General features: G+C 38.6%; 1 protein-coding gene across 1 annotated transcript in view; it reads left to right on the forward strand.

Annotated features, from left to right (window-relative positions):
- The first annotated feature begins 12970 nt into the window (after positions 1-12970).
- LOC134676433 (spectrin beta chain, non-erythrocytic 2) overlaps positions 12971-26628 on the forward strand; it is a 184781-nt gene continuing 171123 nt past the window's right edge. Inside the window, exon 1 of the mRNA XM_063534829.1 lies at positions 12971-13064. The gene's annotated coding sequence lies outside the window, so the exon portion shown is untranslated. The remainder of the gene's footprint in view (positions 13065-26628) is intronic.

The raw sequence follows: 26628 nt of genomic DNA on the forward strand, positions 1-26628 counted from the left end.
GTTTTACCCTTTGGGTACGGAACCCTAAAAAGAGTGAACAAAACTTTATGCATGATCAAATAATGTAATGTAGGTTAAAGTCAGGTCGTTCAGTGACAGATCCAGGCGGTTTTGTATTTGGTTGGTTAACCAATACCTAAAGGAAGAGATCGCTTTTTAGCGATAAGACCGCCTTTTGTTTACCTCTGCTTGATTTCTGTTTCCTTTTGTATTGTCTTCTTTTATTGAGGTGTGCGATAAAGAGTATTAATTGTATTGTATTGTAAATGTTTAACTACACTGAGAGAAAAGTACAACAAAAATACACTTAGAATTACAAAAATAAACTTAATCCGGGGACAAGGAGAGTAAACTAATAGGAACAAATTGACTTTTGCAATTTCTATTATCTGTTTGTTGAAATTATATTTGGGATTACTGAGCTGTTTGTAGAAATAAATAAACTTTACAGAAATAGTGAAACGTCCATAATTATTTCTAAAACTTCATTTTTTTCCCCCAGTACAGAACTGTTTTTTAATTCAGTCTCAGACTCAGACTCAGTGTACCCGCGTGTACAGACGTGCCGCGCACACATATAAACTCAAATGATTTTTGATGTATGGCGTGTCCGCCCTGTGGCCAGACCGACCGAGTCAGGCTTTACTGAATACCTGATACTGATTTGTCCGGGTGTCGCCGTCGATGGATACGTCTGGGAGGACATCATCATCATTTTAAACGTCAAACTTCTCATGAAATTATGACGTATAAATAACACAAATCCGCTGCAGTCTTTTCTTGCTCCGACTCTGGCGACTCTATTCAATAGAGGGTACTGGAGCAATGCATAATTGACATAATTGTCACCTGCAAGGCCGCGAGGTCAACGGTCGGCCGTGCGCTGCGCGTGCGCCGACGCCGGCTGTGCTGTGAGCTAACCAACCGAGTGATCCACTTAAGCAGTCGTGATTTGACGACACGGTCTAACTAGATCGTATACAATACTTTAAACAAGGTATAGCCACAGTACACTAAGAACAGTAGTGAATCTAAGGCCGCTCGGCAAGTTATTTGCCTACTCTTGCGTTGGCGCTTAGGGTTGTCACTTTTATTATACCTTCATACTGATACGCGACCCGGCCGCCGCGCCCTTCGCCCCACGGCGGGTTGGTCAATAGTCCGGGAGCCGGCTGCATGAAACAAACCTCATCAAAAAATAGAATATACCTACCCTGTAGAGGTACCTGACATTTAGTAGCTTCCAACGCACTTGGTCGGCCTAGGCTTAACCTGGCAGATTTTGTACAAATGGCAAAAACGTTGGACAAAAATTCATCAAAAAAAACCTCATCGAAAAATAGAATGAAACTTGTATGGTAGGATACCTGACCTTGAGGACAGTAAAAAAAAAGTGGTCGGCCTCACCTTAGCCTGGCAGTTTTTGCAGTCCGACCAGATTTATTGGGTCACGTGAGAGCTACAATTTACCTCATCGAAAAATAGAATGAAACAAACGGATTATAATAGCTAAAATAAGCCTGTCGACGTATGTCTTGGTCGGCCTCACCTTAACCTGGCAGTTTTTGCAGTCCGACCAGATTTATAAAAAAATCATCAAAATTTTTTTATAGAAAAATCGTATGAAACTTGTATGGTACGATAGCTGCCTTTGAGGACAGTAAAAAAAAAATGGTCGGCCAAATCCTGTGTTTGCAGGTTCCTGTGTCCGACCAATTTTGTGGTACCACGTGAGAGCTACAATTTACCTCATCGAAAAATAGAATGAAACAAACGGATTATAATAGCTTAAATAAGCCTGTTGACGTATGTCTTGGTCGGCCTCACCTTAACCTGGCAATTTTTGCAGTCCGGCCAAATTTATAAAAAAAATCATCAAAAAAATTTTATCGAAAAATCGTGTGAAACTTGTATGGTACGATAGCTGCCTTTGAGGACAGTAATAAAAAAGTGGTTGGCCAAATCCTGTGTTGGCAGGTTCCTGTGTCCGACCAATTTTGTGGTACCACGTGAGAGCTACAATTTACCTCATCGAAAAATAGAATGAAACAAACGGATTATAATACCTAAAATAAACCTGTTGACGTATGGCTTGGTCGGCCTCACCGTAGCCTGGCAGTTTTTGCAGTCCGACCAAATTTGTGATACCACGTGACAACTAGAATAGGACCACACATGCTGTATTCCATACGCATCATGACTTTGTGTACCTATCTGATGGGCGGGCGTATATGAAACGCCTTCTTGTACGTGCAGGTGATCCAGGTATACACCAAAGCTTAGTTTTCAATCGAACACTTGTAATATAAGAGGAAAAACTGCACGTGATCCTTCCAAAATTTAAATACATAAATGGTAAAATGTTCCTCCACGATGTTCTCAACGGGCATCTAGACTGCGTTGGATTGCTGTCACAGTTAGGGCTCCGCGCTCCCACGCGCCGAACTCGTCACACCACACTATTCCATATTCCCTGTCATCGTACCAATTATGGCCAAAATTCTATCCTGAGTAGAATCGCACGTACCTATAATAAATCGTTCCAAAACATTGACCCTTTCTTCTCCTCCAGACGTGTTTTCAAATCACAAATTGCAAAGCAACTTTCCTGGTAGTCACGCACTATCACACCCACTTACACACATACACCCACCCACCCACACACACACACACACACACACGCACACACACACACACACGAACACATAAATTCCAATAAATGCATACAAACTAATAGATTCGCTCGTTTATGTAGGTACTGTATGTATTTTTATTTTACTATTTTTTATTTATTGTTTACGCAAAATTAGAGCTATACCTACTATTTTCGGATTTTTTTTCCAGTTTACAGTTATTATTAATTTTTTCTCTTTTTCCTTGTACCTTAAAGACTTACAAATTAAGTTATATTTACGATTCTTGTACAGCACAAGTTACAAGTCTACCCACAGATGATTTTTTATTATGTATAAATTACAGGAAGTTCTGTTATTGGCTATGCTATAAGTTCTCATGTTTTTTGTATATTATTTAATGTAAACGCTGTTGAACTTCTCAATAAATATAAATACACAAGATAACCTCACATATATTAAGTGATTATCTTATTGTTATTTCTTCGACTCGCAAAGGCGTTATGTGTCCTTCAAACCATTTGATCTTATACATTTCATCTCTTAATGTCCAACCACAATGAAACAAACGGATTATAAGCCACAATGTGTTGCATCAAATTTGATGCAAGTGGATTCTGCCGCACACTGCCACATTGAATTTATGAAAGCCGCCCGTAACAAGCCATACGTCAACAGGGTTATTTTAGCTATTATAATCCGTTTGTTTCATTCTATTTTTCGATGTGGTAAATTGTAACTCTCACGTGGTACCACAAAATTGGTCGGACACAGGAACCTGCCAACACAGGATTTGGCCGACCATTTTTTTTTACTGTCCTCAAAGGCAGCTATCGTACCATACAAGTTTCATACGATTTTTCGATATAAATTTTTTGATGATTTTTTCATAAATTTGGTCGGACTGCAAAAACTGCCAGGTTAAGGTGAGGCCGACCAAGACATACGTCAACAGGCTTATTTAAGCTATTATAATCCGTTTGTTTCATTCTATTTTTCGATGAGGTAAATTGTAGCTCTCACGTGGTACCACAAAATTGGTCGGACACAGGAACCTGCAAACACAGGATTTGGCCGACCATTTTTTTATTACTGTCCTCAAAGGCAGCTATCGTACCATACAAGTTTCACACGATTTTTCGATAAAATTTTTTTGATGATTTTTTTGTAAATTTGGCCGGACTGCAAAAACTGCCAGGTTAAGGTGAGGCCGACCAAGACATACGTCAACAGGCTTATTTAAGCTATTATAATCCGTTTGTTTCATTCTATTTTTCGATGAGGTAAATTGTAGCTCTCACGTGGTACCACAAAATTGGTCGGACACAGGAACCTGCAAACACAGGATTTGGCCGACCATTTTTTTTTTACTGTCCTCAAAGGCAGCTATCGTACCATACAAGTTTCATACGATTTATCGATAAAAAAATTTTGATGATTTTTTTATAAATCTGGTCGGACTGCAAAAACTGCCAGGTTAAGGTGAGGCCGACCAAGACATACGTCAACAGGCTTATTTTAGCTATTATAATCCGTTTGTTTCATTCTATTTTTCGATGAGGTAAATTGTAGCTCTCACGTGACCCAATAAATCTGGTCGGACTGCAAAAACTGCCAGGCTAAGGTGAGGCCGACCACTTTTTTTTTACTGTCCTCAAGGTCAGGTATCCTACCATACAAGTTTCATTCTATTTTTCGATGAGGTTTTTTTTGATGAATTTTTGTCCAACGTTTTTGCCATTTGTACAAAATCTGCCAGGTTAAGCCTAGGCCGACCAAGTGCGTTGGAAGCTACTAAATGTCAGGTACCTCTACAGGGTAGGTATATTCTATTTTTTGATGAGGTTTGTTTCATGCAGCCGGCTCCCGGACTACAACGACACCTTCTCGTAACTCATGAGGCCCTGGTACTTGTGTAGCGCTAAATTCAATTTTTAAAGAGTTTTTTTCGTACAGCGTACTCGAATGCACGCCATCACAGTCGCGGTACAGCCCACACTGCCGCCACCGTATTCCCCCGTATTTTATGCTAATGTGTGCGTGGCAGCGCGTGCGTACACGGCGTCCGGCGCGCACGCACACATTCAAGCCGGCAGCGGCACATTTCTATGAAGATTCACTACTGTTCTTGTACTGTGGTATAGCGCGTATTGTCACCGCACAGAATAAATAATAGTACTGCCGTACAGAAAGTTCGGTAGACTAGTTTGGTAGAAATTTCTTTTACTAGTTTTTTTAGGGTTCCGTACCCCAAGGGTAAAACGGGACCCTATTACTAAGACTTCGCTGTCCGTCCGTCCGTCCGTCCGTCCGTCCGTCCGTCCGTCTGTCACCAGGCTGTATCTCACGAACCGTGATAGCTAGACAGTTGAAATTTTCACAGATGATGTATTTCTGTTGCCGCTATAACAACAAATACTAAAAACAGAATAAAATGAAGATTTAAATGGGGCTCCCATACAACAAACGTGATTTTTGACCAAAGTTAAGCAACGTCGGGAGGGGTCAGTACTTGGATGGGTGACCGTTATTTTTTGCTTTTTTTTGTTTTGTTTTTTGCATTATGGTACGGAACCCTTCGTGCGCGAGTCCGACTCGCACTTGCCCTGTTTTGGTGTCTGACGACCAGGGCCAGTTGAGGGTAGATTTTGTTTACTTTTATGTAAATACCTAAAGACACAGACTATAAAATGCATAACGGCCAAGTACATGGTGGGTTCTGAATTTGGCAGTTTTTGTTAGGTGGGTCGGAGCTCGGAGCCCTGTCAACTTTGGGAACCACAGCCATAGTCACACATTTATACGAATACATTTAACACATCTAGAGATTCGCGAATAACGAAGTTAACGACTAACGCAAAGTTACACAACACAGGATTAGAACATTTTGTGATGATATTCCAATCAGTGTTGCCAACTCGGATTTTGAAAAAATGCTAGACTAATGTCTGGATTATGCCAAAATTATGCCAAAGTTTTTTGAAATACCTATTCTAAAAAAATGCTAAAATGTCACTTGAAATTAGACACTTAAAACACAAAAAATTTCAAATTTGTCGCCTTCTTCTACAGACAAGATCTGCTTGACCAACTTTATATAGTTCGTCGACGTCCATCCGTCCACAAAAGTCAAAATTCATATGAAAATATGAACCACATAATGCGATGGCGCATATTGTTGCTGCCAAGTTGGTGCAAACTTGGCTGAGACTAAATTATGCTAAAAATATGCCAGATGCTAAATGGAAAATGTTGGTGCCAAAGCAAGTGAAAATATGCCAGATCTGGCATCATTTATGCCAAGTTGGCAACACTGATTCCAATAAGATTGTGGGCCTCATAATAAAACCGACGCTTATGTTATTTAGCGCTTTCTAGTGGGTGGGTTCTTTTTAGTGGGTTGAAACACCTTCATAAGTCCTCTTTATTTTCTTGGTCTGTTTATTGATAATGATAAATCTATTAAATAGACAATAGGGTATTTTCCTACTAGTCAAAGTTACTTTTTTAGAACTGTTAAAACGATTTGCTAATATGGAATTTATATGAAACATTACATCGTAACTTCACGGTCAACTCACCAACTTATTATATTTCTATCCGATTTATTAAATAGAACTTGTGTTAAAAATAACTCCTATCTGTGTTTTTCTAGTAATTATTTGGTGTTATGCATGGTGTAAAATAAATTATTTTAAATACAGTATCAGGAAAGAAAAAAAAAGAAAGTAAAAAAAGAAAAAAATATCGAAAAAGAAAAATAAATAAAAGTAAAATAGAAGATAAATATCGAGAAAGAAGAGCAAGTGTAAGAATATTTACTTACTTATAATACCCTATTGGCAGGGCTTATCTTTTTGCATTAATATTGTTTGGTTTGCGAGGGGTGCTAGTGTAAAGAGGAAATGGGTATGGAATGTTGAACAAATCTTGTCTATATTTAGAGGCCGGCCGGGTGCTCCGCACGTGGGCCCCTTGTCGCACATGTGGCTCTGAACTTGCTGACTGTAACTTACCTACTTATTATACAGCTACGGGGGTTCCGTGCTTCACGTCTGAAGCTTGTATTAAGGTTAGAGCTTAGAAACAAAGATATGGTAAGCCAAAAAACCGGGCAAGTGCGAGTCGGACTCGCGCACGAAGGGTTCCGTACCATAAAGCAAAAAAAAAGAACCGGAAAAAATGCAAAAAGAAAACGGTCACCCATCCAAGTACTGACCACGCCCGACGTTGCTTAACTTTGGTCAAAAATCACGTTTGCTGTATGGGAGCCCCAATTAAATCCTTATTTTATTCTGTTTTTAGTATTTGTTGTTATAGCGGCAACAGAAATACATCATCTGTGAAAATTTCAACTGTCTAGCTATCACGGTTCGTGAGATACAGCCTGGTGACAGACAGACGGACGGACAGCGAAGTCTTAGTAATAGGGTCCCGTTTTACCCTTTGGGTACGGAACCCTAAAAATGGCATGAATATTTGGCTGAGTTCATTTATTTACAAAGAAGATATATACAGTGGTATTACTAAAAGAAATTAATAACTAGCTTAAATCTAAAATAGGCCATTGAGGCATTGTACCAAGGATGCTGGCGGCATTTCCTCGCCGTATCCCAATGCTGATACGTTGTGCGAGGTAGCCCCCAGCTCTTCGGTCACCAGTTACGTCAACCAGACGCTTCGCGATTTCTGCAAACAACTTATGCGTGCTGGGACCCCATTGACCTAGAGTTTCAACTCCAAATGGTACAAAATGGTTCTTTGAAGTATTTTAAACTTGCCGACAGTAACTTAGCAACTCATTGTGAGGGTTCCGTGGAGGTTTGTGGATATTCCGGCTTACCGAATCTTGCGTCAACTCTTTGACTGCTTGATATCAAACGACCCCAACTTTTTCTTTCTCTTGATCTAAGTAACTGCGTCTAGGTTTTCCTCTACCTCGTTTGCGTCCTATTCGCCCCTCCAGGATAGTTTTAAAGAAATGGAGAAAATAACTTAGCAACTCTTAGCTGTGAGAAGATTTCTTTGCGTTTTTGTCCAAATAGGTAATAAGTACCTATGTATAAAAAATACGAAACATAAGTCTACATATCATTTAACTCATTTAGGTAGTGGTCAATTAATATAATAATATACTACGAGAAATACGTGCCTCCCGGCAGTATGACACCACGTTAGTTTTGATAAGGAAGGCATGTACGAGTAGGTACATAGTACATATTTGCTCATTTCTATAAATAATACTAACATAGTTATTATTGTCCATAAGGCAAATATCTGTTTTATATTAACCAAGTCAATTTCCTGTTGTTTGAAACAGCGAGTTAAATTCAATTACTGGAAAATACCTTAAACTCTTTCCTTAATTATGGTCAAATGTATATCCGGGTGTACTCCTTTACGGGTCGCATGTCTAAACCGATTCTCTTGAAAGTTTCTGGGCAGTTCGATACCTCTCTCTCTTATGAGCTATATATCCCACATCACCATGAGGTCAGCTTTCCGTGTCTATCGCTTCCACTTCGCCTTGTACTCGACATCGTTTTCGGATATTTACTTTGCAGTTTCCAATCATTTCTTTTAGCACTACGTCCTTCCATCTTGTTTTCGGTTTACCAGCGCCTCTTTTATCGGGGATGGAAAGTCGTAGTGCTAAATCTCCGACGTAGTCTGGTGGTCTCCTTACGTGGCCATACCATCACAGCCTACTCTCCTGCATTTTGTCGCAGCGGGCAGTGGTAGTTGGATACCTAATTATATAAATTTTTGGTCGATATGTTTGTGGAATGAGAGTTTGTGATGTCTCCAGCTCAAAGTCACTAGATTATAAGGTTGTCTTGTCAAATAACTTTATGCATTATATAGCAATATAAACTTTCCCAGCTGGTCGCAGGTAATACTAAACGCCTTGCGCGTGCGCGGGCTGCCGATGCTTTGCGATAATTCCAACCGTTTAACAAACTAGTCGCTCAGCTAGCTGAACTAATAGTGTTGGAGACGCAATTAACATAATAGGCCGTTTTAAAACTACATATTAGCTATTGGGAGTCAGAGGTACATAGTTCCGGTTCGCTTTCCAAAAACAATTGCGTTATATTAAATAATTACACACTATTACTACATAAAAATGTGCGCATCTATTCACTTTCGAATGTTTATTTGCGCTTTATACAGAAATCACACAAAAAATTATTTTAATTTTTTTATCAAAGCAATGCCAAAACGTTTTTAGCGTGATTTCTGTATTAAACAAAGTTTTACTATTAATTTAGCTCAAATAAACATTTGAAAGTAGACAGATGCGCACATATTTATGTAGTAATGGTGTGTAATTACTTAATATAACGCAATTGTTTTTTGAATGGAAATCGAACCACCTTTTAAACTTGGCGCCACATTTAGTACCTGTACTAAAAAAGTGACAGAAACGTTTTAAGGGTTAATAGGAATAATAGGTGTAACTACCACGATACAGTGGTCGCTGTGCACTCGAGTGGTGAAACGAATGCAACGCGGTCGGAAAGTGGCGCGGGAGTGAAAACAAAGAAATGATTCAGTTGGCGTTCGAACGAAGGCACTTTCGATATTGCCCTTACACCAGACACATTTTACACACTGACCCCCTTATTCATAAACGTTTACTAAAGTTGACAAGCCCATAATAATCGTTTGTCCCTTTCCATCATACCGATAGAAGTCTGTGCGGAAAGAGAAGAGTCGTGGCAGAAACGGGAACTAACATTTTAAATTTTATATGGCAATCAAACCTTTGACACCTGTCTTGTAAAAAGTAAACAAACTTCTGTCTTTGTATATTTTTATGAACAAAAACCGCGAATTTTATGTATAAAATATTTTCAAAACACGATAAAACCGTACATAAAACCACAAGGAAAATTATATTTAACATTGTTCGGTTTTGTCAGCGGGAAGAAAACGGCTAAAAGCCGACTATCGACTTACAAAACGTCGCGGAACGTGTTTCCGCTAATCGCGGGTATTGGCGTTGTATTTAATATTAAATAATTACCTATTTAATAAGCCCCCTAAGTAATTTGTCTTCGGTACATAATCGGTAAGTAAATTCATTCAAAATATATTAATTTTCTTAAATATGCAGGTCATTCATGATCTTTAAAATAACTGACAAATAGTCTTGATACTTGCCATTTTATGCATATTTATATGTAATTTCTTTTTCAGGATTGTGTAAAAGTACCTACGGTATCTCGAATAAAAGACCGCTAATAAGTATGTGATATGCAAGAATTCCAGTTCAGATGAAGATAGTTCTATGAGTGTCCCTGGTTGTTCTGAAGCTAGCTCAAACATAAGTGACATTGAATATTTTAATTTAGACTTCGATTACAAAGAATAAAACTTTTTCTAATAAAATATTTCTTATTTTTAAGTTCGTTTACTAGGTTCTGAATAAAACTTTTTCTGATAAAATATTTCTTTATTTGTAGGTTCTGTTAGTTACGAAATTATATTTCATATTTAGCAGTGACTTTTCGGCGAAGTAAAATATCGTGAGATGAGAGAACCGGACATAACCCAATAAGGCCTACCTACTTATGCACTATTTTTATTCATATTCATTATTATTAATAATGTACACATACAATACAAGTCAAGTTTACAATGGGTGAAATATATCCCAGATAAAATGACAGTTCTTTTGCCCAATTTCTACCCGATCTACCCGGTTTTAATAACTGTTGGACTGCACAGATTAGGCAGTACATAAATGAGACTTGTTTGGTACTAAAATTACAGTTGTATTAGGCAGATTCTTAACTAGTTTTAGCAGTTTTGTCAATCGCACTGTCACTTTTTAGTATCTGAGACATAAAAACAAATGTGTTTTAAGAAGAAAACTAGTGCCTGCGCTAAATTAGAGGATTTAGTTGACGAGCCGACACCACCACCAGGCTCCGTTTAGTAAGCCGTGGTAAAAAACCGGAACAGAAGGGATTCAAGTATCATGACCTTTAGTGTCGTACTATAATCACGTGACCAGTGTTGTCAGCATAGCAAAAACCATAAAATAGCACTGACGCGCCCTCAAATCCCACGACTCTTCTCTTTCCGCACAGACTCTACGTCTGCAAGGGACAAACGATTATTATCGGCTTGTCAAGTTTAGTAAACGTTTATGAATAAGATCTTTAAAGTAAACAGACAATTTGTACATTTTCGGGTACTTAGTTATAATTTATTGGTTAACCGACTAATTACAAAACCGTCTGGATCAGTCATGACTTGAACCAGGGGTGCGAATCTCCTGAGATCGGCCAAACTCGGCTCCGCTCGGCTCAGCATTGCTCCGAGCAATTATTAGGGTTGGCACCACTTGACTTCCTTTGGCGTGCACGACCACAGATAAGATAAGCACTTGAATTTTGACAACCCTAAATAGCCGAAAGGGATAGTGCCATATATTAGGAAGGGATAGCATGATTCGACCCTGAACCGCTGTCAAACTTCGGTTTTGTAGGAAGTTTCCTTTCTGTACGGTAGTACTATTATTTATTCTGTGCTTGAACTTACATTATTTGATTGTGTAATATTTTCTTCAACCCTCAATTGGCTTAAGAACCCATTTGAGGGTAGATTTTGTTTACTCTTTTTAACACCTAAAGATACAAACTATAGGGGACGAAGTGATAAACGAAATTCTTCTTCTGGTGTGTTGGAGTCAGTGGCGCGCGCGCAGCATTCCGGTCGGCTCATTACCGTTTTCGCGCATTTCACGCGGAACGCTATTACGCCGGACAGGCGCGAGTCGGCCCTTAACTCAGGGTTCTGTAGTTACTAAACTGTGGAATGATATTTCTGGACGGACACGACTTTCAAGAGAAGCGCGTACTCCCATCTTAAAGGGTCTTGGGTCGTCCCATTCGTTTTTCGTCAAGTTCTTAAATTAGTCCTATTCTGCTTTCGTCACCCATCATTCTACATTCGTCAAAATCGTCGGTGGCTTTCAATGTAGAATGCGTGACGAAAGCAGAATAGGACTAATTTAAGACGACGAAAAACGAATGGGACGACCCAAGACGATACCCCTTAAAGGCCGGCAACACACTTGCAACCCCGCTGGTGTTGCAAAGGGCTTACCGCGAACCACGTTCGATGTGTTGCCTCCCTGTCACACTTACGTACGAATTTACAAGTGCGACAGAGAGGCAACACGTTGAACGTGGTTCGAGGTAGGCCCTCTGGTCTTCATGCGCGACGAGAATTACTTGACATCAGGCGTTTTGTCTGCTCTATTATTCTCTCTTCTATTGGTCTCATAAAACAGTTATGTACTCATTTAAAAATATATTTATTTTAGTATAATTATTTATTTATGGGTACGGAACCCTAAAAATTTACCATCATAGGGACCAGCATTCGAAGCGAAAGGTATAAGTTAAGTATAATTAATAAAAACCGGGCAAGTGCGAGTCGGACTCGCGCACGAAGGGTTCCGCACCATAATACAAAAATTTGCAAAAAAAACGGTCACCCATCCAAGTACTGACCCCGCCCGACGTTGCTTAACTTCGATCAAAAATCACGTTTGTTGTATGGGAGCCCCACTTAAATCTTTATTTTATTCTGTTTTTAGTATTTGTTGTTATAGCGGCAACAGAAATACATCATCTGTGAAAATTTCAACTGTCTAGCTATCACGGTTCGTGAGATACAGCCTGGTGACAGACAGACGGACGGACGGACGGACGGACAGCGAAGTCTTAGTAATAGGGTCCCGTTTTACCCTTTGGGTACGGAACCCTAAAAACCCAAAAATGCGCGTTTTCCCAGAGATAAGGCCTAGCCAGATCGTTCCCGAAATCCCCCATATAGCAAATTTCATCGAAATAGAACTGTTTCCGAGATCCCCGAAATATATATAAATATACATATAAATAAATAAATAAACGATCAAATTGCTCGTTTAAAGGTACAGTCGCCATCAGATATATCGGAGCGGGGAAGGTGCTCACAAATATCTGAACACGCCTCTATTGTCAGGGCGTTAGAGTGCGTGTTCAGATATTGTGAACACCTTGGCCGCTCCCATATCTGATGGCCACTGTGTAAGATAAATCCTACTAAAAAAAAACATTGTCAGATGCTGCTATGTAAAATTATGTTTGCCTAATAACCGTTTTCAAATGTACCGCGGGGTCCCCAACCCGCGCACAATTATCTCGCGTATGACGGAAACGATGCGTCAGGCTTCAGTCCGCCCCCGACCACCGGCGCGCGCGCATGTATACTGTCAATACGTCAGTATTGCTGATTAAGTTATAATAGTGCTGTCAATACGTCAGTATTACTGATTGAGTTATACTAGTGGTGTCAATACATCAGTTTTACTGATTAAGTTATACTAGTGCTGTTAATACGTCAGTTATTGATATTGTGTTGTTTAAGGTGGTGTGAAAAGGTGATAAGCAAATGTAGTGTAGTGATATTGCCAATTATAAGGATCATTGCGGAAATTTGAATGTTAACCTCTGTTATACAGTGAAATTATTCTAACATCACATATTTGACAGTTATGTAGGCTAATCTTTACTTTATGGACCGTCGATTTGGAGGGAGTGGATTTGGGTATGGGGGGTAGAGGGTGCAAAGGGCTACCCCCCAGTCCAACCCCCATGGCGCGGAACCCCATGGTTATGGAGATATCCATGGTTAAAGTTTGTATGAAATTACTATCCGGTGCACCCCGCGCCCCCCCTCACCCCTCAACCCCTCCCCCTTCAAATTTTGCTGTAATCCCTTATTTCATAGTAATTCCATACAAACTTTAACCATGGATATCTCCATAACCATGGGGTTCCGCGCCATGGGGGTTGGACTATGGGGTAGCCCTCTCCCCCCCCCCTCCCCCCTCCCCACCCCAAAAATCGACGGTCCATAAAGTAAAGATTTACCGTTATGTATTCACCCTTATAGATATGATGCTTTAGGATCTACCGTTTAACTGATAGCGTTAAAGTCATATATATAAGAGTCAATTTGTAACATTCAAATATGTGATGTTAGAATAATTTCACTGTAGTATTATGACCTAATATGTTTAAAAAGTAGCCTTATATGGGGCATTATCCATGAAAAGGGACCTTATTGTCGATGGCGGTTACGCCACACAGCGTCGCGCGGCGTTGTATATATATCGGAGCATCGTTAATAATGGCGTAAGCGCCATCGACAATAAGGTCCCTTTTCATAGATAACGTCACATATTTGTGAATTTTGCCTCGTGTTTGTCTAATAGAAATAATGGGATATTTACTCGCAAAGTAACCTGTTTTCATAGCGCTAGTCCAATTTTAGATGGATAGGTATTATATATACCTAATTATTATCACGTAATATATGGACTATGGTCACGTTTGCCATCTTTTTATACTACATCAAAGATATGTTTACCAGTGAACGCATATATTTAGTATGGAAACCGCCTTTAGGAACATTACCTTTCAAATTCTCGGGCCAAATTAGCACACATACAAAATTACGCCTACATTTAAATAAGACGACGCGTTTACAACTTTACAGAGCCTGTAATCAAAGCTGGTAAACAAAATAATAGTCATCTTTATTACACTAATGGTACATAGCTAAGTGTAGATGAAATGCATATAATGTCAATAACTACCAATCAGCGACATTAATCCGCTAATAACCTTCTTGCTGTACGTACTGGCCGCTGAGAGTTTGCGGTTCATATTTGATTAGAATATGACTTGGACAGGGATAGGTTTATGCCATACATTGAAGAACCAGTCAAATAATTCACGTATAATAATTTAATGCAGATTAAAAGATAACTAGTTAAAATGTTGTTATGAAATGACAGACTAACTCAACATAAGTAAATATATCATTGTTGTATAAATGTATTCCGCTATAATAAGTATTTTGTATATTTTATTATCAATTTGTATGGCAGTGCGAAGTCACGTTCAGGTATAGTCTGTCCGTTTTTCTAAGATCAAGTACGCCATTGTAAATGTATGGTAAACTTGATCTTAGAATTCGGACTGGCTATACAGCCTGCAAAATTTACATGGGTACACGAATCTGGTCAAAAATATTTGAATAGGCGGAGTCACAATAAATCCCCACTTTCAGTTCCAATGGAAATATTTTATATAGCCGGTCAAGCAAGTTTGTCAGTAGAAAAAGGTGCAAAATTAAAATTTTGTATGGGACTACGCCCGTTCGCGCGCTTACATTTTCTAAATTTGCCGCTCTTTTCTACTGACGGAAATGGCTTGAGAGAGAACCTACATATATGTAACGGTAGAGGGTGGATTCGAATGATCAACATTTTCAGATAATGTGTGTATTTGTTAAATTAATTCAGTGGAAGTGTATCTACATATAGGAGACCGGGTATGATTATCTCACGAGTTATATCTCATGAATAGAACATATTCTAGATATCTTTCCAGGCCTCCACTTAATTTCATGTCTCTCTAATTGGACAGCTTTTTTCCATAGTTCTCTGCGAATGGCATCTTGTGGGAATCTGAATGGAAAGTAATGTAAAATGATAATATCAAATTTGATTATTAATTTGAAATAATTAGGTAGTTTTTTTACAGCTCCATCTCATGAAATAAAAAAGGAAAATACAAATCTGTAAGAAAGAATTCATTACTACATTTATAATTATATAGAAAATACCTAAACCAAGCACAAGTTAATAAAATAGTCTACTTCATTTGGCATAACACCATCCCTATTATCCTCGCAATTTAAAAAGTCGTATCTTGTTATGAAAGTCGTATGCAGTTGTTACGTTTTAGCTTAGCACGGTAGTATTGAAAACAAATCGTCATGTTTATTCCAAATTTTACTGAAGTTATCTGTTTACTACAAGTGAAAAGTGATTCCACTATCCTTGGTATAAACTAAAATAACTTCTTCACTACTTCACGACACATGAAGACATTTTTAATTACAAAAAAACGTTGTTTTTATAAATCAATTTAGCCATCCGTCACTGACTGTCATCTCGGACGAACTGATGTTGCGAATCGAATAGTTTGTAAGCACCGCCTACAATCGAATAGTTTACGTTGGGTCATAACTGAGCGGACAGAATACTTCCATGTATATCAGTTCGCTGATGTTTACACTTTTCGCCTTATTACAAAGGAGTAAGGTGCAAAAGTGTAAACATATTTTTGACGTCGACTGTACCTACATTTTGGCACTCAATGTAGCCTAGGGATGCTGGAAACTCCAGGGGTGTCACACTCGTGTTGTCAACCCTTTAGAAATACTTTTTCGTAGAACACGAAAAAATCAGAAGTTGATTCTAAATTCAGGGAATTAGTAAAATAATATAATTATTTATATCAATTGATATAAATAATTATATCAAATAATTATTATTAATAATTATTATTATTATATTATTATTGATTTTTGACGACCACTCTGGCCTAGTGGGTAGTGACCCTGCCTATGAAGCCGATGGTCCCGGGTTCGAATCCTGGTAAGGGCATTTATTTGTATGATGATACAGATATTTGTTCCTGAGTCATGGTTGTTTTCTATGTATTTAAGTATTTATATATTATATATATCGTTGTCTGAGTACCCACAACACAAGCCTTCTTGAGCTTACCGTGGGGCTTAGTCAATTTGTGTAAAAAATGTCCTATAATATTTATTTATTTATTTATTTATTTATTTATATCAACGTGATACATAGATAAAGTTTTATTTTTTCTTCACTTTACTTTTATGTTATAAACTCTGACAACATTAACTACAGTCTACATTATTCGACACCTAATTTCACACAGATTTTGCAGCAACAAAGTGTATTAGCGCCATTATAAACTTCATATTTTAGGCATTTGACATTTAAAAGACGCGAGACGTCATAATATTTATAGATGTAGTGCCTAATTCTTTTCCATCGCATTTTCACGGAAACGTACGAACGTCAGTCTCGGTACAAAAAGTACTGTACGGCTACCATCAGTTTGGCATGACATAAACGCTATGTGAACGTAATTTACTTTCTATATATCTCTTTCGCACTAATATGTCAGTACGAGCGAGATGCATAGAAAGTAAATTACGTTCACGATAGCGTTTATGTCAATGCCAAACTGATGGTAGCCGTGCTGAAGTAGCATAACAAATACGAACGTTTCCGTGAAAATACGATGGAAAACAATTATGTACTACATGTGAAACTAAAGTTATACCTACATACGTGATGAGACAAACATACGGCAAAATTCATCACACGTTTTCACACACATACGTCATTTACGCGTATGAAATAGTAAGCAAATTGCGATAATTCTAGACAACGTTATATCCTCCTAAGACCCAAGGTCCTACTTATAGTACCTCTTCAGTTCGTTGAAATTTAAATCCTATTCAATTGGAGCAGAGTCGATTTTGCTTTGTTTAGTAAAATTTTCCAACTACGCTAAATCAACTCTATTTCCTACATTATAGGTTCGATTTCTATGGCAAATTTTGGATATATAAGGTCGTTAGCATTCAAATGTTCCTTGCAATAATTCATAATACGCACTTTTACAGACGTAAAGCATTTAAAATGGAATTTACGTGTGATTATCTTGAATAAGCAGTTTGCAAGTCTTTAAGATCTAGTTTATGAGGATTCGCTGTGTTTAATAGGCTAATAGATTTGAATCTATAGGTATCTATGAACTCGGCGAATGCTCAGACATATGTGACGTTATCAATGAAAAGGGACCTTATTGTCGATGGCGCTTACGCCATTATTAACGACGCTCCGATATAAATACAATGCCGCGCGACGCTGTGCGGCGTATGCGCCATCGACAAGGTCCCCTTTTCAGATAATGCCACATATTAAGAAAAAGGAAACTACATTACATATGCTTTGTGCCGATAAATTGTGAAGTCATACAGTGTAGTGCATAAGTGATGAGTGTTGTGTCTTCGTCTGTAACGGCTTTCGCCGCATTGCTGCTGTGCTGATCTCTCTCTTGCACGTTTGCCAAGTCTAAAACCCTGAATACTTAGGATGTATACAGCGACAAAATGTACCTATACACCTTGTTTTTTTTTATTTCCGTTAATTTCAAGGGTGCATTCCTGAGCTTAAATCAAGTAACTTTCTCAAAGACACCGATATTCTAATTAACTCCATTTCGGAGATAATCAATATTTTATTTTTTTCCTTTAAGGCCTCTACAAGCGTGTACAGTGTACACTTGCCTTAGGGCCGGTTTACATATTGATTAGTGTTTAGAATGAGTTCATACATTTGCTACTAAACTTAAGTACAATCTCGGTTGATCGATGTTCGAAATGACATTGATATGTCACAGATTTCAATTGTTTTCTTGAGTTAAATGTAATGCCCGTGTTACAACAACGCTACATGCTACATTTAATTACTTTTCTAACTTATTTTTTTTTTGCAAAAAAATTTTTTTTTTTTTCAAAATTAACTATGCCATTTAGTTCTCTTAAACGTACTTAAGCATACCCCGAAGTTAACGGAATTCAATAAAAACACGGTGTATAGACGAAACTCTTCTTAAACTTTTGACTTCAAGAAACAGTCCACTGACTGGCAGTTATTCTGCACTCCGGCCCCTGTTTCACCAACGTGACAGGTGCGACGAATTGTAAAATCACTGTTGCTGACGTCACAGGCATCCATGGGCTACGGTTACCGCTTACCATCGGGCGGGCCGTATTCCTGTTTGCCACCATCATTGTATTATTAAAAAAACTTTATGATATCGGAAAAAACAGATATTTCTCTTGCTAAGTTTATGACAATTGTCACAAGAAACACTACAATTGTCACGAAATTCCAACATATAACTCATTTCCTGTCAAGATTCACCGACAATTCTTCTAAATCTTTGACAATTGTCAGAAACTTCGCAGGAGAAATATCTGTTTTTTTCCGATATAATAAAGTTTTTTTAAATACATAATACAATGATGGTGGCAAACAGGAATACGGCCCGCCCTATGGTAAGTGGTAATCGTAGCCCATAGATGCCTGTGACGTCAGCAACAGTGATTTTACAATTCGTCGCACCTGTCACCGATGTGAAATTGGGGCCAGAGCCGAATAGCGCTATGGCAAATCAAATGATTTTGAAAATGGAATTCTCAGTAATAGCAAAAAGAATGGATAGTATAGAGGGGTCCTGTCATTGTTAATTTTGTAGTCACTGTAAATTTACTGCCATCTATCGACACACGACTAAAACACAAAATAAGCACGTACGTATAAAATTATCAAAATAGTGTAATAACTATAAATGGATAAATGATTTTATTATTTTTATATCATTTTGACCCATGTTCATTCTTTAATATCTATGTGTTACAATTGTTAAATATGAAACGGTGTCGTCACGCCATCTAGCCGAGCATAGGCCAAAGGTGTGTGCGGCATCTATCCGAGAATGACTTTTTCTTGATTTCCGAGGCACGTTTTTTCCTAGACTTTATTCATCTTAAGCCGACCACTGACTAACAGGTCGCCGGACGATATCGGCCTGTCAGTTAGAACAAAAATTTTACAGTTCCGAACAACTGACCGGTCGTTATCGTCCGGCGGACTGTTAGTCAGTGGTCGGCTTTATACGAAGTTACATATGTCTTTGGCCATACCTATAGTTCGTTTTTTTTAGCATTAGAAAGAACTCCACAGAAGCAAGCGTGCAGTTATTATCAGGTTCTTTAATTGTTAATAATTATTGATTTATCTAATGTAGCATGGTCAATACATATAATTTACTTCAAATTATTACCGCTAAAAGTGCCGGATTTGGAACCACAAGCTTACTTCTGCGAAGGTCTTTCTAATGCTAAAAAACACGGACTATAAGTTATTTCCAAGGTTTAAGCCATACCTACAGCCAAACTGGCACAGGACGAAAACTAGTTATTCTCAATGCCACGTTCATCCCATTATTATCTCATAACAACGACCAATGAGCGCCGGGCACCGCATGTGTTTGTTGAAAAAAACCGGGCAAGTGCGAGTCGGACTCGCGCACGAAGGGTTCCGTACCATAAAGCAAAAAGAAAACGGTCACCCATCCAAGTACTGACCACTCCCGACGTTGCTTAACTTTGGTCAAAAATCACTTTGTTGTATGGGAGCCCCATTTAAATCTTTATTTTCTTCTGTTTTTAGTATTTGTTGTTATAGCGGCAACAGAAATACATCATCTGTGAAAATTTCAACTGTCTAGCTATCACGGTTCGTGAGATACAGCCTGGTGACAGACGGACGGACGGACGGACAGCGAAGTCTTAGTAATAGGGTCCCGTTTTACCCTTTGGGTACGGAACCCTAAAAATCGGCCGTTAAACGTTAGTCATCCGAAAGGAAGTTACTTTAGTTTTAGAAGTACGCCGACTTGAATAGACTAATTTAAACTAAATAAGGTTATCTTGAATTCTAAATTGTGGGATTTACCATTGTGAATAGGGTATTATACTGTATTTAAAACTAAATTATTTTACACCATGCATGAAATAAAGCACCGGATAAATTATTAGAAAAATACAAATACAAATTATTTATTTGCCAGAATACAGTGAATATACAGATAGGAGTTACTTTTAGACACAAGTTCTATTTAATAAATCGGATAGCAATATAATAAGTAGGTGAATTGACCGTGACGTCACCATGTAATGTTTCATATAAATTCCATATTAGCAAATCGTTTTGACAGTTCTATAAAAGTAACTGATTTGACTAATAGGAAAATACCCTATTGTTTGTTTTTAGGGTTCCGTACCCAAAGGGTAAAACGGGACCCTATTACTCAGACTTCGCTGTCCGTCCGTCCGTCCGTCCGTCCGTCTGTCACCAGGCTGTATCTCACGAACCGTGATAGCTAGACAGTTGAAATTTTCACAGATGATGTATTTCTGTTGCCGCTATAACAACAAATACTAAAAACAGAATAAAATAAAGATTTAAATGGGGCTCCCATACAACAAACGTGATTTTTGACCAAAGTTAAGCAACGTCGGGAGGGGTCAGTACTTGGATGGGTGACCGTTTTCTTTTTGCTTTTATTTGTTTTTTTTTGCATTATGGTACGGAACCCTTCGTGCGCGAGTCCGACTCGCACTTGCCCGGTTTTTCTTACACTTTTACTATAAAATTAGGTCATTGCTTGGGGCCACTTCCACCATCCCACTAACCCGGGACAAAGTTTAAAGTTTAAACGTTTTCGTTCTAATTTAACGAGTACATATTTTTTAAATCTTGTCTGCTTAGATGAAAACGAGATCTAATCAGGGATGCGAAACTCCTCGCTTCGGGCAAACTCGGCTCCGTTCGGCTCAGCATTGGTCCGAGCAATTATTAGGGTTGGCACAACTTGGCGTCCCTTTGCGTGCACGACCACAGATAAGATAATCACTTGAATTTTGACAACCCTAAATATCCGAAAGGGATAGTGCCATATATTAGAAAGGGACTGCTTGATTTGACCCTGAACGGCTGTCGAACTTCGGTTTTGTAGGAAGTTTCTTTTCTGTACGGTAGTACTATTATTTATTCTGTGACCTAATTGCGTATATATATTATTGCAATGAATAAAGGTGAAGAAATGTATACATATTTATGAACTTGACTGTAAGGAGAAGGGGTCCCCTTTCCCCTTATTTGGTAGGAAATGCAGGCAATGCATTGACAAGTTTCGAGTTATCATCCAAGTGGGTCGGATAAGATATAAGATGTGACGTCACCGCTTATCTAGTGAAGGATGAGTAGAATGAATTAGCTGTTTCGGTATTTATATACAAAGGCTTATAGGTAGAAATGTACAAATTACAGAACATTCCCAAAAAGCGGAAACGTTCTCGAGAATGTTCTCAGAACATTCCTGCAACATGGAAATTATTGTTTAAACAAGAGAATATACTTGAAATAAAGTTTAAATAGACATAACTTAAAACTAAATGTTATTATGCATATATTATTGTCTATTTCAGTTAGCTATTTTGTTGATGTGATAAGTTTATCAATAAATTGCTTAAATTCTCACTGTATTTCAGAGAACATTTCGAAATTTTTCCAAAAAATTTTTTTTTTCTTCATTTCAATCTAGAGGCCTCTATCTCCCGCCATGCCAAATCTCAGCGCGCTCGGACCAACTTGAAAAAATTAAAAAATAAAGTCGGCCATTTTGATTTTTTTTAATGTAGTTTGTTTTGTCTCGGGGCCCTCTATGACATTTGGTCGAGCACCCCCTACCTATCACGCACCGTTTAAAAGTTGCCATACAAAATAAAAGTGGCCAGTTTTCCCGCAACTGTAGCATTTTTCCAAAAAAAAAATTCTCTCTATCTCTCGAGAACATTCTCTAGAAGTTACCGAGAAATTCTCATGTGGAAAGTTTCGCAACTTTGGAAAGTTCTCGTGCGTGCATTGCTGCTTATAGGTAAAAAAACAGCTAAAGTCCCTTAGTAGTTGTACCTATAGTACCTATACGTTTAAAAACACATTAATATTTTACATAAACAACAATATCTGATGGGAGACCAAGCTTTGCTCGGAAAACACAAAAACTCAAAAATGCGCGTTTTCCCAGAGAAGACCTAGCTGGTTCGATTTATCTCACTTTCTTCGGAAAGTGTATCTGTAACAACTTTTAAGTTGTTTCTTTTTTACTGAACTGTGACGCGGTGGGCAAAGTTATGTTAAAAAGTAAAATTTTATACTTTTATGGTACCCAACCATAAATTACTTTCAACAGTAGTTCCCAAAATTAACCAATTAGATAACAATTTAGAGTTGAATAGAGTCATAACAATAACGATAATGATTAGATTGATTAGTTGATGAACATGACACACAGGCGTACAGTCAGCAGCAGAAGTTGCTAAGCGGGCGAGGTGTTCAAAATTACCTTGACACGCTCTTATTCTCTTAATAATAAAGTCGCTTCAAGATCATTTTGAACACTTCGCCCGCTTAGCAACTTCTGCTGCTGACTGTACCTAGTGAATCATTGTCAGGAATGTCAGATTTGTCATGCGGAAGTATGATGCGGTTTCTATGTTTGCTATTTGTTAATGTGATTCTTTGAATTTAATTATTAACATTGACTTAGAAGGTATAAATATAGGAGAGGAACAATTCTAAGAAAAACCGGGCAAGTGCGAGTCGGACTCGCGCACGAAGGGTTCCGTACCGTAATGCAAAAAAAAACAAAAAAAAACGGTCACCCATCCAAGTACTGACCACTCCCGACGTTGCTTAACTTTGGTCAAAAATCACGTTTGTTGTATGGGAGCCCCATTCAAATCTTTATTTTATTCTGTTTTTAGTATTTTTTGTTGTTATAGCGGCAACAGGAATACATCATCTGTGAAAATTTCAACTGTCTAGCTATCACGGTTCGTGAGATACAGCCTGGTGACAGACGGACGGACGGACGGACGGACGGACGGACGGACGGACAGCGAAGTCTTAGTAATAGGGTCCCGTTTTACCCTTTGGGTACGGAACCCTAAAAATTATAAAGTCAGATGTAGATGCGCTATACGGCTCCGTACATTATAATCATTGACGTATAATATCTAAGGGCTGGCCTAACGGGCAATAAGAATAGGGCATGACAGGAGCCAGAGGGGCTACCGCGAAAACCGAAATTCGCAAATTGCGGGGATCTTTCTCTTTTACTCCAATGATGGCGTAATAAGAGTGACAGAGAAAGATGCCCGCAATTTGCGAACTTCTATTTTCGCGGTTATAGCCCAGTACAGCGGTGTGACACCGCTACAACGCGATTGGTTGATGAGATCGCATCACGCGCGCGATTGGTCGCAACTAGTTGCGTTAGACTGCACGATTGGCTCGAATTTGTGAGTGACACCGGTGACCTAGTACCGTTTTTAGCGCCCGTCCTATTATACCTTAATGGCGGTAACTCTGCTTGTCACAACTTGAACCTCGTTTCTGTATGTATGATTAGGTTCCTGTTGGCCACCACATGCACATGAAAGATAAGATATGATGAATGAATATTTTATATCGCCCAACAATGAATGTATAAGGTTTTTATCAATATTTTGATTATTTCGTTTAATTCGTTAATTGTATATAAAATAAATGAAGACTATTAAAAAGGTATCGTCTTGGGTCGTCCCATTCGTTTTTCGTCAAGTTCTTAAATTAGTCCTATTCTGCTTTCGTCATTCATTCTACATTAGTTCCAATCGTCGGTGGCTTTCAATGTAGAATGAGTGACGAAAGCAGAATAGGACTAATTTAAGAACTTGACGAAAAACGAATGGGACGACCCAAGACGATACCATTAAAAAAACATTAAAATTAATTCTATAACTACTTAACATTCCTTACGCGCATATTTCAAAAGATTACATACCGATACCAATTAATTTACCTTGAAGGTACAATACCGGTACCGGCGTTTCACTGACGCTGACGTCATTGAGCGTGAGAATTCTAATGAACACTATCAATGATGTAGACATACATGTGTGTAATAATAAAACTATATTAATCGTTTTTGAGTTTCCTGATTGTGATAAAAAAAATTATAAATGTATAGAAATTAATCGACCGATAAAGAGATGATTAATTTTTATAAAATTAGTAGAAAATATTATACGAGTAGACCGAGTTAAAATAAATAATGGATAATGACACTCGTGTCTTAGGTAAAACTCCTCTTTACCTTATAACTCTTATAAGCACCTAAGTAGGTGTAACCTAGTTCCGTAGGTTGATAATTAATTAATTATGAAATTACATATAATAAAATTAAAACTAATCTAAATTAATATACATCTAAATAAGGCCCCCGTGCCCGTGGCATTGTGCAATATGCTGGCATGGTGCAGCATTCCCTCGTTGAATGGAAATATTTATGCGCTGCAAGAGAAAGCTGCCAGCTCTCTGGTCATTATCAAAGTACATGATTATATTATAATATTACTAAAATGTTATTTTGAAAGAAAAACAATGTACCTTTTTTATCTTCTTATTAAAAATAGCACGACTAAAAATCTCCAAAGTCAAAACAAAGAAATGCTAACGTGTATTTTTTTGGCTGTTAACGTTCGCCCGTGCCTCGTGTGCCACAAAAAACCCGCCGACCGTTGCGGCTCGAATTCGGACCGCTGTATGATTCCATGTTTAAATTTAAACCCATACAAGGCTTGTGGCGGCGTGACCTTGGTGCGGGCGTGCGGTCACAGTTGTAGCGGGCATAGTCTAATAAAACATGGTCTTCTCTTCCCAGAGTGACACAAGCCTACATCACAATAACATGGCCGCTATATATAGCGCTATCGCATATTATCATATAGCGCTGTCGCATGATGACGTAGGCTTGTGTTAGTCACGTGACCTAGAAAAGACGGAAAAAGAGTACCAGGCGGAGTATATTATTATACCATGGTAGCGGGCTTAAAGTATTTCACACACGAACACACGATTAGTAAACAAGTAGTAATTATCAAAAGCCTAAGGCAGGCGTGGCTCACTCCGCGATTTCGTCGCTTTGCTACAGGTAGCTAAAAGTACATCCGTTTCACACCAATTTTGGGGAAAGCCATTAGCCGCACGTGGCGCTGTCGCCACCTAGCGGCCATATCTATGCTGATCATAACAGACGCGTTTTGTTAGAGAGTGAGTCTTCTGTACCTAGAACTATTATTTATTCTGTGCTAGGGGTACTGTGCCCTGTTTATCAAAAGCTTATAACTTGTAATACAAGTGGAAGTCCCTTTTTGACATCTTTTGTTAGAAAGGGACTTCCATTCGTATTACAAAGTTACAAGCTTTGATAAACAGGGCACTGTCACAGAATAAATTACAGTACTAGGTACAGAAGATTCTCTCTCTCTCTACAAAACGCGTCTGTAACGATTAGGAGAGATATGACCGCTAAAATTGGTGTGGGACGGATGTACTTGTAGCTACTTGTTGCGACGCGACGAAGTCTCGGAGTGAGCCACGCCTGGCTTTGCCTCCCGCTGACAGTGGCGCCGCGCCGGCTGCCGAGGTCGTTGGGAACGTTGATATGTGGACGTTGTGGTTACGACTACGACAACGTGAACAACGCCATTCATGAGCACGCTCGCACGGTTGGACACTTGCCTCCCATGAGATTAAAATAATAATTCAGCCTATTACAAAATGTTATTAAACAACTCAGTGTTAATAACTTTTAGCTTCACTGAGCATCTGCATTCCAGTAACATTTCTTTTATTACATCGATATACAGGATTAATTATAAGATTACAAAAGATCAAATCGGACATAACCTCGGGGCAAAAGCCCTGCCGCCAAATCTGACAGTTCTCTATATCAACCAAAAAGACCATAGATACAACAACCAATAAGTATAAAGCCAGATGCATACTACACGGTTTCACCAGTATAAGGCCACGTACAGAATACTCATTACTGTGATGCTTACACTATATACGTCCCACTGCTGGGCACAGGCCTCCTCTCACGCGCGAGAGGCCTTGGGCTATAGTCCCCACGCTAGCCCAATGCGGATTGGCGACTTCGCATACCTTTGAATTTCTTCGCATGAGATTACTTTACCTCATGCTTATAAATTGCGAAGTTCCTTTTTGACATCTTTTGTTTAGGAATTTCGTACTTAGGATATTTGATTTTATAAATTATCTACCAGTACCGTCTTTACCATAAGGGCACACGTGGCCCGTGCCCACGGCCCCCATCCTCAGGGGGCTCCAAAGGACAGACACTATAACAGTATATCTGATTACCCATAATAAATAGAAGATCATAGTAGAAAAAAAATCGTTTAATTCGCTTTCTTTACTTTCCAAAAGGGCCCCCAGTTTTTTTGTGCCCAAGGGCCCAAGCATAGTTTAAGACGGCCCTGTATGCTACATAACCGTTACCAAAAAGAATAGATAGTATAGAGGTGTCCGGTCATTGTAAATTTTGTAGTGACA

The sequence above is a fragment of the Cydia fagiglandana genome, chromosome 24 (genome assembly GCF_963556715.1).
Source record: "Cydia fagiglandana chromosome 24, ilCydFagi1.1, whole genome shotgun sequence".
Classification (NCBI taxonomy): Eukaryota; Metazoa; Arthropoda; class Insecta; order Lepidoptera; family Tortricidae; genus Cydia; species Cydia fagiglandana.